Below are 17,658 nucleotides of genomic sequence, written 5' to 3' on the forward strand. Positions count from 1 at the left end.
TTCTCTGACCGCCCAAGAACTCCTGACATGCTCCTAATAACAGTTTGAACTGCAGTGACTTCACTTGATTTTCCTCGCTCGAGAAGTTCATTTTTAAGGCCGCGGCGCCTTCAGCGGCGGTGCTGATGTAGCGTGAGGAAGAGAAAAAAAAAAAAACCTGTAACATCATTAGTATCCATCCAGACACATTAACCTCATGTTGTTAATTAGACCATCAACAGGCATTAGTCTGTACTTGTGCCTCGCCCTACAAAAGCCTGACAATGGCCATTAATGGAGTGGCCGTCTGATGACATTTCCTGATCTAGGCTCAGTCGTTGTGTTTCCGCTGTGGTAGGAGATGGAAGAGGTAGAGCTGGATGCTGATGACCTGCAGCAGCTGCACAGTCCACCAATCTGAAGGCTCACACACAGGCTGCGGCCATCCGACTGCCAAATGAGCCTTTTTAAAGGGGCATTAAGTGCTTTGTGACTGTGTCGACCCCTGCAACACTGTTTCTGCTGATCCTAAAACAAGCACATCACACTTCTACTTTATTTGTAGTCTTTATGGTCGGTTTGTGTGTTGAAACAGTGCAATGTCATGAATAAGTCAAGTACTGTACTAAAGTAGCATTGTGTGATGTGTAATATGAAGCTCAACCAGGAAGACTTCATGCTACTCCATTAATTTTTCTCTCTATCTCTCTGTCTCCCTCTCTGTTACCTCTTCAACTTCATCAGCTGACTCTTCCTCTCTCTGCTGCTGTCAGCCATCATGTCAGCATCAGATCGATGCAGCCATTCACCTCCACCGTTCATCAGATCCAGCTTCTGTGTCTCATCAGAGTCCTGCTCCATATCTCATCCATCCAGATCTTCACCATCCTCACCTTCAACTTCACTGCCACCACTCCATCAGGCAGGATATTCCTGTACTGTACAGTTCATGGCATGGTCTCTTCCTGAAAATGATGACATTACAATGGGGTCTAACCACGAACAACTTCTCACATATTAAACCGCATCTATATGCAAAAAGATGAGATCATAACTCCAGTCCTCCTGAACCCTCACTGGCTTCCTGTTGTTTTCACAATACAATTTAAAATGGTCCTCTTGGTTTCTAAAGAACTTGCTGCTCTGCCACAGAACATCTCAGACATGCTGACAGTTTATAACCCCAGCACATCCCTGTAGGACGGACAGCTGAGCCCCCCCATGGATGAAAGTAAGATCCAAATATTGCATTAATCAAGGGTTGATGTGAGATTGATGATTCAAATTTTTTTTAAATGTAAAACTCAGTAAACGTATACGTTTCTTCGCTTCCACATGACTACATATCCTTCATTTAAATCATTCACCATCATCTTTCAATAATGTCGCTATATTGAGTAACCAGTGAATTCAAATTGTATTGCAAGTTCATCATTACATTTATTTATTGATCATTTATTACCATAGAGTCATGGATTCAGAAATGTGACTGATTTATCAAAATGTACTGATTTATTCAACTTAATTAATTAATCAATTAATTAGTTAAATTTGTCTCACCAAATCTGGTAAGTGGTCCCCCTTTATTAATGAGAGTTTATTGATTAAACATCCAAAATTGCTACATCCCTCCAAGCACAAGGTGGGAATCTCCTCCGTGTGCCTTTCAAAGTGTGCTGAGATGACATTCAGTATTTATGTATCTGAAGAATGGAAGCGTCTGCCTGTTGAACTTAAACTTGCTCAAACACTGTTATTGTAAAAGCAAACTAAAGATCTCATTTTTCAGCTGAGAATTTTCTTAAATGAACACATCATATTTATACAGTATGTTTGTTTGTATGCATCTATGTATAATGTGATCTTATGCATATATGCATGATGTTTCTGTTTATTTGCACATTTTTGCGGTTTCTTTTCTTATGCAAAACACTTTGAACTGCTTTTGTTTGAGATGGTGCAGTACAAATACATTTGAATTTGAATGTATTGTGAACACTATGTTCAATACATTTTATTTAAATACTCTTTAAGCCCCCTCTCCTTCAATGGAGGCTCTGCTGATTGAAGGATTTTTTTTAAAATCACAGGTTAAAGATGGGGTGTAATGTGACAGAAAAAGTACTTTGAACAATACAAATGCAGCAATACATTATCCACCTATGGAGGCAGCTTTCAGCTTTCAGTGATGATCCTGGATGCTGTGGTGCTTAAGGTGAATTGAAGCTTGTTTTAAAAACATATCACATTTTTAAAAGGTCTAGTTGTTGTTAAATGTCGAATGTCATATTAGTTGCAATGACCTCAGTTTGAAAGTTATTGTGCACTTGTTAGAGCTTGTCAGGTCAGATAGCAGCCGTTCACAAGGTGATACGAAATGATGCACTTTTCTATCAAGGACAACACTGAGTGATCAGAACTGAAATGACTGTACTATGCTTCTATGTTAACATTTAACATTAGTTAAATAATATAGTGTCTTTTCTGGCTTGGTAATTCCACTCCTGTCCACCAGGTGTCAACTTTTACCCCTCAGTAATCTTATTCTGCCCTTGCTAGGATGAAGCTGATTTCTAGCTTAGCAGATAGCTAAACAGGTTCCTCCAATAAACATCCAGGAGTCAGCAGGTACGTTTTTAGATATTTACTGTGAAACTGCAATATAGATTAACAAACACATAACATGTTACAAAATATTCTGTATTCTCAGTATAAACCAACAAATGCTCAGTCGTTAATTATCTTCTACTGTCTTTTACAGCAATTTAGCGATTAGCTTAATGCTAATTTAACATAGAAATTCCCATAGACGGGCTAACGTGTTAGCACAACTGGCGGTTTTCCAACAACACACTTAAAAAGACTCTCAACAACATCACAGGTACGTTACACAGGTGAGTATTATTTACAGACATATGCTCCTTAGGGTGGAGCAGACAAAATGAAGGAGGAGTGGAAAACACAAGTTTGCTTCAGTAAAGAAAAGAACTACGGCACCTCTACATGGACAAACAGCACAGCAGAGTCAACACACACCTAACTCTCTTAAAGGGGCGACACAAATCTGTTTCTCTGATAACATGTTCCTAAATTTCTTGTCTTTGTTTGCTTGATGCTAACTTTAAAAGTTCTACAAAGGTCTACATTTATCCAAGCCTGTCTTAAAACAGCACACATGCCCACTGAAAGAGTTACTGGTGTCTGTAGTTGTACCTCCTGTCTATATTAGCTGTGTAGAGATCTCCTTAGAACCACAGTCCTTGTTCTGTTGCACAGGTTTAAAAAAAGAAGAGCAGACTCAAAATTAAAACATATAACAAACCATGGTATCATATCTTTCTTTTCTTTTTTTTACTATTTGAGGTTTGACTTACACTATTCATGACTTTGTGTTGTGTCCTCTTCTGCAGTGGTAGTGGATGGCAATGCGCATTGATATAATTATTCTTTGGCTAATTTTTTTGAAAATTCTGTCAAAATTCGTGCTAAATGTTGATGAACAGGTAGATGCTGTCTGGGGAAACAAAAATTCTAGAATTGCGCAGAAATCAATGCAACTTTGGAAGATACTGAAACTGCTCAGACTGCTGAACCCTTCCATTAGCCTCGAATGAACTTTAAAAGTAATTTTTGCACAGAACTAGGAGGACTGTGAATTTTGTTCCCCATCACTCACATGGAAAGCATGTAGTGAAAGAACTGCTTCATAATCAGCATGGACAGAAGACTTAATTAGTGATCCCAAATTAAATCTAAATTTCCACCAGGTTCACTGCCTTGTTTTGGGTTTTGTTCTATTGCCTGTTATTAACCTACAGCTGTTACACAGAGCCTCCATCACATCCCTATTTGCTATTTATAAAACAAATGCCAGATGCTTCCTGAAGACACGCATAAATTAAATAGCTGCAGTGATATTGGCAAAGTTGAATTCATGAGTAACTGTGTAAATACATGATTTAATAAGTCAAAATATTTATCAGCTGGAGGGAAATTTTAAAAGGAGATTCACCAACATGCAAAGCAGTGACTCACTAGCATCTGTTTGTGTTTATTCCCCGAAATTTGAACAGAAATGCTGTTTTTCAGTTTGTCAGACTGCTGTTCCACCTACAGGCAGCTGTCACTGAGCTGCATGCTGAAACTCACAGCAGGAGAAGTCTAAGTGTTGACAAGGTGTTTCTTATAAGAGTGTTCTTAAAGCACACGTGAACATTGTTTTTCTCTCTTTAGTTTCAAGGTAAAACTTATACAATCCTGACCACAGCTGATTTAAGTGAGACACCTCAGTCATCTTGGTTGTTTTGCTTATTACAATCTGTAAAATGAGCACACTCCCACGCAATTAGTGACTAAACGAACCAGTGGCTAATTAGGGTGAACTGAGTCTAGCTTGCACAGGCCAGATGATTCTTTCTTTGGGGATTGTGTTTTCTTCTTTTAATTAGTTGTTTTGTTGTTGTTGTTGTTGTTGTTGTTTAGGCCCAGTGTCTGCAAGCCATACTGCTGGAAGCACAATGGACCAGACTTAATGTTGGACCTGATGTTTAATGGGATATCAAGACATTTTGAGTATCCCAAGATTATACTTCCAAGATCTCTTGATATCCCATTAAACTACATCTGCATTGGGAGCTACAATGTGTAGACTTTCTTCTGTCCTTTAAAGATTTGGTTCTTTGGTCCAGCACTTGGTTTAATGTTTTTGAGCAGATTACGTTCAAGATAAAACATCACCACCATTCCTAGAAGATCCCGAGCATCCTGGTGCATGAATAGTAAAAGGGTCTCTCAGTAAGGCAAGAGTTTTTAGAGATGGACAAAACCTTTCCCAGAGGAATATCTATATGAAAGATGCATATTGTAAGCAGAGGAAATGGCTTATCTTTGATGGTTTCTGGAGCTGTATGTTGCCAGTGAGACACATTTAACAGTTCTGTAGACTGTAGACTGTAAGTATTGGCTTGGATTTCTTTTTACTACAGGTCATTTTATCTATGCTGAAGAAATAGAAACATGGTCAGCCTTGCAATTCACAATGCGGTTCTTGCTCTAACACATCTACTTATCTGACGGCTATGAATTAGGAGGTAGAGCGGTTGTCCATCCATCGAAAGATCAGAGGTTCGATTCCCGGCTCATCCAGTTTGCACGTCGATGTGTCTTTGGGCAGGATACTTAACCCTAAATTGCTCCCAAAGGTGTATGAATGTGTGTGAATGCTAGTTTCCTCCTGATGAGCAGGTTGGAACCCTGCGTGGTAGCCCTTGCCATCAGTGTATGAATGGATGAGTGGTCAAAAGACTAGAAAAGCACAGTCCATTTACCATTTACTTGATGCGTTCGTTGTGTTCCCCAGCCACTTACCCACACAGTCTATCCAGGAGGGGCTTTTATGAAATAGATAATAAGTTAAGTCGACTACTTGATCTATAAATAATGAAGACCCTATTAAATGCAGCCTACTCCATTCATAGGGTTCCCCAGAGAGATGGGACACATATGTACCCATATTCCCAACACAGCAGGGAGAGAAGAGGCAGTTTTGTTAATTGCAATTCATTTCACGTTATCAATGTTCAGTTAAAGGATAAATAAGGAGGATGCTCATTGTTTGAACATACTGACACATTGCCTGCATAGACACTGATGCTACATTTACTTTAACGCTGTTATCTTGTGGAAGTGTTGTGCCTGGTAACCATCACTGCATGGTCAGCAGCATTGAAGCAAAGTGACCTGGGTCAGTCCATGACTCCAGGATCTTTAGGAACATCTGCACTGTGCCACATATTTGAACAAGGTATGGCAGCTGTATGTTTTAAAAATCTGCCTTTTTGTGGTACGGATCTTGGCAGTATTCTTTTTTATATCCAGGGTTAGTCGAAGTAGACAGGGGGTACGTATGCTACCCCTTTATAATGAGCCTCTATCATGACCCAAACCCAAAGATAAATCCAATGTGGCCTCCACCAAAACAAGAGGCAGGAGAGAAATGACTTTTGGAATACTGAAAGCCTACTTATGCTGTCTATATGGGTTCAGAGTGGACCCAGACCAGGCTAGTCACAGCATGTGTTATGCTTCAGTGTATAGCATCCATACATAAAGAGAGAGCCACTCCTGTCAGCCAGCAACCACCACATGTTGTGGACCACCGAACCTCAGACCACCCTACTGGCAGGGCTGTGAGAGAGACTACCACACAGCATTAGTTTTGCCTAGATAAGAAAAACAAACACCAGGACTATTTCACATTACTAAGTCTTTACTTAGGTTTCCATTACTTGGATCAAAGATATTTTAGTTTAATTGTTACCCAAGCCTGGAAGCCTGGAAATAAATTAGGTAACTGAGATACTGTCTGTTTGTTCTCTATTTATATATTGTACTCCTTGTGCTCAATCTGGAGTTCTAATATCCTCATTGTAAGGTACAGACCTTACAATGTCTGCTCCAACCTGAAACAAATACAACTAATTTATACAGTGGCTTTAACATTTAAGCACTGCCTCTTTACACGGCTCACTTGAAGAAAAGGTGCAAATGTCACTTTGACTGCGCTGTTTAAATGAAGGTTAATTCTTTATCTCTTGTGATCCTCTTGAACTTGAAGAGGAGGCCACAGGCTCAGGGGGAGGAACATTTCCCTCTTCCTGCAAAATTAACATCATAGCAACGGAAGCAATGGATTCATTTTTGGATAGAGAACACTTGAGGCAGTTATTTGTCCCATGTGCACATCACCACCATTAGCCAGTGATTAAAGATGCATCAATTACAGCCAAGCATCCACTCTCTCACCATCTGTGTTAAGATGGGCAAATTGAAAACTGGATAAAATTGTTAACAAAAGACTCAAGTGTACAACCGAAGCTCTCTCTGAGCATAAATACACTGTCTCTTGGACATCTAGGGCAGCTCCACCTGAGAAAATGAGACCTGATCCATGATCAGATGTCATGTCACTTTATATGGCATGTTGCTTTCACTGTTAACTCAATGTCTCAACATTAACTGTACACAAAGTAAATATAGTTTACTGCTTCCTCCCACAATAATCATTATAATAATATAGTATATACTATATAGTTATGTTTTATTAACAACTCAGTTTTTTAATATAGACTCATTGAAACATACCCTGTATAAATTGTCCTTGTTGGGGCTTGGCAGTTCCACTCTGACCCTGATTACTGGAGAGACCCAGCTCCTCAGCAGGGGTGCAGTCTTTTGGAGGACTCCTCACTTCATTTTTTTCCCTGTTGGCTGAAAGCAATTTGAAAGCCATTTCATTGTTCTATAGGCCTGTGCATATCAATACCTTCCAGATTAAAGCACTAAAGCTTTGCACTTGTTGACTTGCTGGTTAGAATTCTGTTTTCATATTTGTTCAAGACTGTTGAACACTGTCAGGGTTGCAGCTAGAAGGCTAAAATTGTCTATGAGAATATGTCTATACAATTGAATGTATTCATAGTCAGATCTACTTGTATCTTAGTGATGGGGTAGTGATACTGATAAACCTATATTTACACAGTCATGCAGTCAGCAAGTTTATGCCAGCTTTCCTTACTGCATTTGGCAGCAGAAACTATGTTGTTAGACTGGATTATGTTTTTAAATACTTCATATTTGTTTAATATTATAGTTTAGCTCATCTTGTGTAAAATATAGAGTTAGGGTGACTTGTCCATATTTGTGATTGGTCATATGGTGCCAAAACTGCCCCTGTTACATGATTGTGGTTGTTGTGTGATTGCAGCTCAGTGAAGCCAGCTAATGAAAAGATATCCTGGCTCCAGTGTGGGCCCCTGGTTTTGCAAATCATATGAGACACATTATAAAAGCACACACCTGTCCACGTACCTTTGTGTACTTTCTCTCTGAGGCTGTTTCGACATAAATAACATGTCCTCATATACACAGCCAGCGCCATAAGCTTTGGTGTGGAAGAACTTAACTGGCTTGCAGTCCCTCGGTCACATCCAAAACAGTGCACATAAACTGTGTGTCCTACATCAGACATAAATGTGTCTTTAATGCTCTTGTGGCAGAATGGGACTAAATCCTATGAGCCAGAATCTGCTGGAAAGCCTTCAAAGAAGAGTGGAGCAAATTAAAGTCCATGTTTTTGGAATGAGATGTTGAGATTCAGATGTAATTAGTGTAATTGGGTGGTAGCAGTGTAGCCTGGGTGGCCAAATATCTACTGGATATATACTCACCAAGCAGTTTATTAGAAACACCTGTGCAATCTATTGCAATCCAATACAACACTTCAATATGACCTCACTAATACACATATAGTAGAATTATCACCATTGTGACAATTTCAACAAAACCTGAAATGCATAAGCTGTGTAAAAGTAGAATTTAAGGCAGAGCTGCTATTGGACAACACTATATCTATGTATACACAGTGGTCTGATACCACTTTCCCACTCATTTAAGTGGTCTCAGACGTTTGGACCCGACTGTATATATACAAGATAAACAAGCATACAAGATACAATCCTTCTGGGTCCTCACAGTTATAGCTTTACAGACTCACTTTCACATTCATGTAAGCTAGTTCATTGGAGCAGACGTCCAACAGAGACATCAAGTGCAGAGGTAAATGTGTCACCAAATATATTAAAGCTTATTGGCTAATGTCATATATACAGCAGCAATTGATGCTTACAGAGGTGAGAGACACATATTTAAGATTTAGTATAGGAGAATGTTAAAATCAACTGGAGCAAACAATCCAAAAAATGTGTTATTGACCAAACACCAGGCAGTAAATGTGACACCTACAGCAGTGCTACTAACCATTTTAGTAGGTTAAAACTTATTGGATGTGAAAATCAAACCCTTTTGACACTTGCCAAATCTCCCTTATAGTTGTGGGTGCCAGTTTCTTTTAGGAAATCACTTCACAGCAAATATTTAGTGAGTTAAATCACGTGTTATCCCGAAGTGCCTTACAAATATCACCACTCCTGCTCTGTAGAACACCAGTATGAACTTAACATTGCACCACATTTACTACGTCTTGACTGAGGTGCTACTGACGTGCTAGTTTCATGGTGTAGTAACATCTTGACAAGGTGTCACATAGAAGCATGATTTGTGGCCTGTGTTTACAGCTGGAATGATAACAGGTACCACCTGTTACCAAACCTCATCACCTTACTGAATTATGAACTCATGGCATGTTTACACAGTGAGACAATAAGTACAGTGGGGCAAAAAAGTATTTAGTCAGCCACCAATTGTGCAAGTTCTCCCACTTAAATAATGAGAGGCCTGTGATTTTCATCATAGGTACACTTCAACTATGAGAGACAGAATGGGGGGAAAAAATGCAGGAAATCACATTGTAGGATTTTAAATGAATTAATTGGTAAGTTCCTCAGTAAAATAAGTATTTAGTCACCTACAAACAAGCAAGATTTCTGGCTCTCACAGACCTGTAACTTCTTCTTTAAGAGGCTCCTCTGTCCTCCACTCATTACCTGTATTAATGGCACCTGTTTGAACTTATCAGTATAAAAGACACCTGTCCACAACCTCAAACAATCACACTCCAAACTCCACTATGGCCAAGACCAAAGAGCTGTCAAAGGACACCAGAAACAAAATTGTAGACCTGCACCAGGCTGGGAAGCCTGAATCTGCAATAGGTAAGCAGCTTGGTGTGAAGAAATCAACTGTGGGAGCAATTATTAGAAAATGGAAGACATACAAGACCACTGATAATCTCCCTCAATCTGGGGCTCCATGCAAGATCTCACCCCGTGGGGTCAAAATGATCACAAGAATGGTGAGCAAAAATCCCAGAACCACACGGGGGGACCTAGTGAATGACCTGCAGAGAGCTGGGACCAAAGTAACAAAGGCTACCATCAGTAACACACTACGCCGTCAGGGACTCAAATCCTGCAGTGCCAGACGTGTCCCCCTGCTTGTCCAGGCCATCTGAAGTTTGCTAGAGAGCATTTGGATGATCCAGAAGAGGATTGGGAGAATGTCATATGGTCAGATGAAACCACAATAGAACTTTTTGGTAAAAACTCAACTTGTCGTGTTTGGAGGAGAAAGAATGCTGAGTTGCATCCAAAGAACACCATACCTACTGTGAAGCAGTAGCTTTGGGGCTGTTTTTCTGCAAAGGGACCAGGACGACTGATCCGTCTAAAGGAAAGAATGAATGGGGCCATGTATCGTGAGATTTTGAGTGAAAACCTCCTTCCATCAGCAAGGGCATTGAAGATGAAACGTGGCTGGGATGTGATTTTCTGCATTTTTTTTTTCTCATTTTGTCTCATAGTTGAGGTATACCTATTTAAAATTACAGGCCTCTCATCTTTTTAAGTGGGAGAACTTGCACAATTGGTGGCTGACTAAATACTTTTTTGCCCCACTGTATGTTTTGTGCTTGTTATGCTGTGTGAGGCACCTGTAATAAAATCTTAGATAGAAACTGTGTCAGACTGTATCCTAGCAGTTTGAGGCTGTCAGATTGTGTGAGTGTTTTGGTGAATTGTGGCACTGTGATGTAAAAAGAAAAAAAGTATCAGAGCAGAGGCATGTCATCATGTCACATCATCTATCTGCACCTCTCATGTTCTGAAAATGCAGCAACATAATAACACAAGCTTTGCTTATAGTGCTGATGCTTCTACTGTATGCATCAAAAACCTAAAATGACGTTCCATTTGGTTTCTTTGTGCATTGTTTGGCACCAAAAACGTATTTAAAATTATAAAATGTCACAATTTCTCAATTTCATGTGGTATTGTGATTGGTTGGATTGTAGATGTAAGTTAGCAGCAGTAATGTTCTCAGAACTTGTTCCTACATTAAATGTGGGAATTAGCAGGATGTCTTTGGTCACCAAAGCTCCAGATCAGTCACCACATCAAGATCCATAAGCACTGTTTTGGATTGACAACCAACTTTCTCTGAGTAAGATTTTTTGTCTCCAACACCAAATCATAAAGTGTAAAGATTCCTTTAGTGAGAATCTCCATAACATCCTAATTATTAGCAGTCTACAGGGTAATGTTTCTTATAGAAATGAAGGAACACAACCTGCTGTCTTCTTGGTTTTTATACTCTATGCCAGTCTTATTCAACTGACTGAACAGCTTAAATGATGCTTTGCACATCTACTCCTCATGTACATGGTGAGTCACAAATGTGCAGCTGGGGCAGGTGGTGCTTCTCGTCATAAGGAGGTGCTCCAGGCATTTAGGTGGAGAACCTCAACTCTAGACGACCTGTTGAGACATATCTGGAGCTCCCAGTGGTCTAGTGTATTACAGCAATCACTTTACAAATTATCCAAAGCCACTTTTCAGTCTGATGGAGCCACTTATCCCAGAGCCCATGTTGTTATTTATTCGACAGACACATTTCTGTCACTATTAATTTGCATCTAAAAGCAGGCCTGCTGCAGCTGGACGGGGACAGACAGTAAAAACAATGACTGGAGGCAGCATATTGCATGTTGAAGGAAGAATTAAATGAGCACAAGCCCTGTGGCTTTATGTCCTAGGTCATCTGTTAATTTTTCATAGGTGCCTCACTAATTCATGAGGACATCTGTTTTTGCAGCTTCCATTTTATGAGGCTCATGTAAGACAGTTATGAGCGACTCCAGCTGCAAACTGATGAGACGGGATGTCTGATGGAAAGTTGAGCGGAGGAAAACTTTACAAAAACACAACATAAACACACAGATACATGCTGGCATATGTTGGCCTGTTACTATAAACTGCAGAAGTAAAAGTTTAAACCCAGCTACTGCTCCCTAGAGGCTGCAGTGTTCAACAGCCAACTGCAATGTTGGACTGAAGGAGAAACAGGCTGGTGATTTACTATTATTAGAGCCTTACCAGTGGTAGGGCTAAAAGTATACCGTAGTTCTGATGGTGCTAATAAAGGAGAGGTCATGAGGTTCATCCTGTTGGGAACATAAGAATGTCCTGCAGCTACTCTGTGGATTTGAATACCACTTTCAATAGTAAGATACAGCTGGATTCCTGTTGTAACCAGGCCATATTATATTTGTTAGCCTCTATAGCTGAACACTGGCAGCATACAGTGTGTAGATGTTGTTTTTGCATTCTACATGTTGTCTTCTTTCATGTGAGGTCACTAATAGGTGGATCACAGTCTGGATCCTGACCCAGACACAGTTTAAAAGTAAAAAGGAAACTAAGCACTTTACTTAAGAAGCACAATGAAAAGCCTTCTGTAATGCATTGTATTTTAACTTTATTCTTTATTTGATATAAGAAAAGAAAATGTGTTTATCTTATTCTTTTTTATTCTTATTTCATGATTGATTTAAATCCCACTAGTAAAGTGTAAACACTAATAAATGAATAGTAGTGTATTTATGTGACAGTCTACAATCTAGCTACTAGACACAGATGCTGATGGAACTACAATGCTACTTTAAGATACTGATCAATAACACACATTATGATGATCTGGACCTTCACTTGACAACATTGTCACAAACTGGACCTCAGTGAATTTGAACTAAATACCCCTGCTGGAGAATATAAGAACTCATGTAAAGCTATACAGATCTAAAAAGAATTTGGTTGGTATCTCTTCAGGGTGTAACGGTACATGTATTCATTCTGAACCCTCACAGTACAGACATTGTGGTTTGGTGCATGCAGTTGACAAAGATTATGCTTCAAGCAGTTATTGTCAAAATAGTTTAATAATCCACTTAGTATGAAATGCGTAGCAATAATTCTAGAGCATAAGTTCCACCCAGAACATTTTGGCAGCACACCGCTTAGCTATAGCTCATGGGTGTATGCAAGCTGGCTTAGCTAAGGTTCCTTGGTTACTATGGTTATGTATATTGGAGGTATATTAATAAGAGCTGATAGGGCTCTGCTGCTCACCCTGGCAGCCAATTTTCCCCAGTGGCTACTTGTGGTATTGCAGGAAGAAAAAAAACCTCTCACCATAAACAACCATTATAAAAGAGACGTCTGTAAAACTGTTGACAGGACACTTCCAACTACACACAAGGTCTGCGGTACAAACACATGACATCTGTAAACTTGCCAACATGCAGCCAATCATAATGTGTGATGTCATCTGTTAATGCAGGACCCCAGACGGATCTGGCAGGCTGACCTGATCTTGTAGTTACAACGGTTGTCTCCCCGTCTTCCTCCTCTCTCTCTGATGGTCAGATTTTCACCCCACCTTTGAGTAAGTAGTGGGATGTTTTTATTTTCATTTTTTAATTTAACCTTCAATTATTAAAAAACATTGTAATTAAATATAATCTGGTCTGCTGGTAGAGTTTGGCATTGGCCATTTGTTTGTTCCATGTTGTTCAAACTCACTTTTAAACTAAATTCTCTGATTCCCATAACTTACAGACATATGAATGATGTCATAGATGCTATATTCTATATTTCTGTTCTTTTCTAATATGATGCTCTTCATACAATTTCAAGGGATTTCACACCCAGACTCAAAGAATACATCTTGAGGTAATTGCAATATTTGTTATGAAAGTAATCAATTTTGGAAAAAAAGTCCCATACCGCTCAAACCCTGACACACACACACACACACACACACACACACACTTGGACATTGACACCCTTATCCATGTCCAGGCTGGCGGTGTGGCTGGGTTATTATAACAGTGGGAGATAAGGCGGTCAGACAGGCTGGATGCAGGCCTGTGCTATAATAGCCACGAGCTTATCTCTACAACAACGCTTCCAATGACACAACGCAGCTCGTACCAGGAGCAGACCCGCTGCCATTGTCTACCTTTTTATTTCCTTAACACCAACCATTTTAATCCCTATGACACCATCACCTGTGGCGTGACAGAAAGCTGTAGATTCTCAGTAATAATGGCGAGCAGTTTTGCAGTATAAGGAGCGTTGTGGTTTGTTGTGGTTCTACTCATTGTTTACCAGTGTTAATAAGGGGGAGGCTTAATAATGCAATGTAGAGACAGTGGCTGTGTTCACTCCACATGAGAAGGCTAATTACTGCAAATCTAATCTGCAGGAGAGGCCTATATCCAATTACATGGAAATAGGCTCAGCATGTTTCTGCCGTGCTGTTAGTGTGATTGTGCATGAACAGACATACACTGTCTCATCTCTCGCTCTGTTTCGCCCCATATATCTCTGTGTGTGAATTCCTCCCCAGGCACAATCCTATGCAGGACCTACTGTACATGTGTGTTCATCTAACAGAATCAATAAGATACAGACAAAAATAGCAGCTTCTGCCTTTGCAGACAGAATCCTGCCGACAATTCCCGGCACATCATCTGGGTTCAGACAAAGGGAATAATGAAAAGAAGGAAATCAACAAATATTAGTTGTAGAGGAGGGGAGGGAGGCACAGCGGGTAGCCTCGGGTCAAGCTGCTGTAAAGACATCAGAGAGGAAACATCTTCCATGAGGTTTCATTCCAACACAGCAGCAGAACAGTAACTTGATCCGGTCATACACAGAGTACTGTACATGAGAACTGCTGCAGGCAGAAATATGTGTCACTAGAAACTGAATCTAAATCAATTTGAATTTTAACTGCTCAACTTCAATAATTGCTTTGAAAAACAGAATCTGATTAGTAGACTTTGAAAATGAATTTATGAGTTTGGAAGTTTGAATTCCAACTTGAAACTGAATGTGATAGAATATTTATGCATTCAGTTCAATTTCAGTTCACTGAGACGCAACATCCAGCTGTTGAGGAAGTAAAATTTTAAGTAAGTAAAATGTATTGAAAAGTGATTTTCATCATTAGTCACAAATTGATTTACACAGGGAAGACAAATGATAGAAAAAGATGATACAACAGTCCACACAATACACAAACACACATGAAAGATAATGCTTCTATGTACATATACTGTATACACATATGTATATACATATAGTACAAGTAATAAAAATGAAATGCTAAAGCTGAAAAGCTAAAAAGCAATTAGTACGAGTACAGATTTCAGCCAATCAGCACCTAGTCTTGACAGTTTCCTTCACTCCCACTGATCCAAAGGATGGAGTTATGCTTCCTTGCATCCTCTCTCCAACCAACCAACCTCCATTTACCATCACTGAGGATCTTCTAATACATTAAATACAACTGGAAGTGAGGAACACATGTGTATCTTCTGTTTTTTACCTGATGGCAACACCCATTTGATTGACTAGTTATTGATTGGTCAGCTGATCTGAATAGACACTAAACAGTGTTGTAATGCAACAGATCAGGAAAACTACCTGTGGAACAGGAATGAAAGCACCGACAGCAGCTGTTTTTATTTATTCATAAAACAAATATCAATCATAAAAACACTCCCATAACTTTTTTGTTTTTCTCCATAACCCAAAAGGCACACAGCTGTCTGTCTCCTATACAATCTGAGCATCAGACTCAAAAAACTAAATAAGCAATATTTTATTTAAACATATTCTGCAGGCTACAGCTGTTTAATTGCCCCTTTAGGTCAGTTCTGTTCTTTCAGTAATTAACAGAATGAAATGGTCTGTTTGTGTTTCTTTCTGTGACAGACAGACGCTGTTATAGATTTATAATCAAATAATAAAACATTGGAGCAGTTATCAGCTGTTTTACTTCTAGCTGTCACTATATATCCTAGAAATGATTAGATAACAGTTTTAAGTGTTGAATAATTATTTAAAACTTTAGAGTTTAGAGTTGAAATTGTTATTGAATAAGTTTTGTAAATGAATAGCTGAATTCTACATATATAACAGTTGAGGTGATCTCAGTCTCAGTGAATTGAAAGAACTGTATATGGAAGTATATAGAGAGTTGAATTTACAGAGAGGATCAAATACACTGTTTAAGAGCAATATATGAATGTCTGTGTGTGTGTGTGTGTGTGTGTGTGTGTGCGTGCACATACTTACAATCAGTTTCATATTCTTTATAATTCTAATACTAATAGCCTACTTATACAATAGACAATACAAATTCAAATTATATAATTCAAATTTAGTTCATTCAAGTCTTTACTGACACATATTTCTACTGTTAAGCTGACGATGTGAAGTTTCACTGAGATGGATATGGACTCCACACAGATGACATCATTATACAGGAATGCAAACTCTCACATATTAAACAAGTATTAAGCGAGTTTTACATAGTTCAGATCTTACAATATCACACACACCTTTCCTCCCGCGAACACTTCCTCTCATGTAAAGTGTGTGATCTGTAACCAAAGGAACAGCAGATATTGGGTTTCAGACGGGCACTGATTTGGTGGCTGTAGAGACTGCAGTGTTAGCATTGTTCACACTGTGTGACTCACTATATCTGCAGTATAATTACTTATAATTTATTTTAGCCAACAGTAGTTCAATGTACAGTAGGTTAGCACCCAATCCTCCTCCTCCTCCTCCTCCTCCTCCTCCTCCTCCTCCTCCTGAACAAACTTCCAAGCTAAAGTCAAATGCTCCTTCATCATGAACCTCCACCATTATCTGCTGCTGACAGGCTTTTTGTTAAAGGGAATATAAAGTGGGTTAGCGTGGGCTCCATATGTAGTATGCATGCAGTAGATGACATGCACCTCCTAAATAAGTAACCAGATGTTGAAGCTACAGCAGCTGTGATGAGATCTTTGAAAGGCTCAGTGATCTTCTCCTTTGTAGTAAATCCCTGCTCACGCCACAAACTCACACAACAAAGTGTATCTACTTGTGAAACAGATGCTGCTCAGAGCTTGTGTGGCTACTCATGAAGCTAGTTGATGAGCTGCTGTAGCTGGTGAATCAACTAGTACATGTTCACTAGCAAGAAACAAGCCAGGACTAGTCAGTCAGTCAGTCAGTCAGGTCTTTGTACCTCTGATTCCTTCCTTCATAACAGTCAGTAAAGCGTGTCCTTATTTGTGGAACACTTTATACTGCAGCAGAGATGGATTAGATTCAAAACTGGATGGCACAACATAGCTAATCTAAGATATATTGCTTCGTCTGTTTTGGACTCTCTGTTACCTCAAAGGTCAGCTCTGCCAAGGTGGACTACACCACAAATCTGTGTGTTTACCAGACTTGAAGTGAACACACAAACTTTTGTGCAGACAGGGGCGCCCCTTTGGTTTAGAGGTTAAAACGACAACCGTGAAACCCAATGTTCCCGTTTCAAATCCAATCAGGAAGGTTTGTTGCATCTTTCTGTCATCTCTTTGCTATCTCTATCCAATAAAAGGCATAAAATACCCAAAAGATAAAAAGGAAAAAAAAGATAGGAGCAGATATACTTCATCCCTCTGAGCAAAATCCACTGCAGACCTTCTGCTTGCTACTATGTGTCACAGTGAATTCAACCATGTTAACAGTAGGGTTTATTAATGAAACAATGTATTCTTCATATTGACACTCTTTACTACAAAGCGAATGAAAGACTGTAAACACAATTACTGTGGGAAATATAATTAAACCATAATATGACATATCATACATTTGTACAGTGTAGCAGTAAATGGTAGTCTGGATTTATATAGCACTATTCTAGTCTTTCAACCACTCAAAGCACTTTTACACTACATGTCACATTCACTCATTCACACACATTCACACACTGATGACAGGAGCTACCACATCAGGAGGGAAACTAACCATTCTTTCTCATTCACACACC

Source organism: Scomber japonicus, chromosome 10, assembly GCF_027409825.1.
Source record: "Scomber japonicus isolate fScoJap1 chromosome 10, fScoJap1.pri, whole genome shotgun sequence".
Classification (NCBI taxonomy): Eukaryota; Metazoa; Chordata; class Actinopteri; order Scombriformes; family Scombridae; genus Scomber; species Scomber japonicus.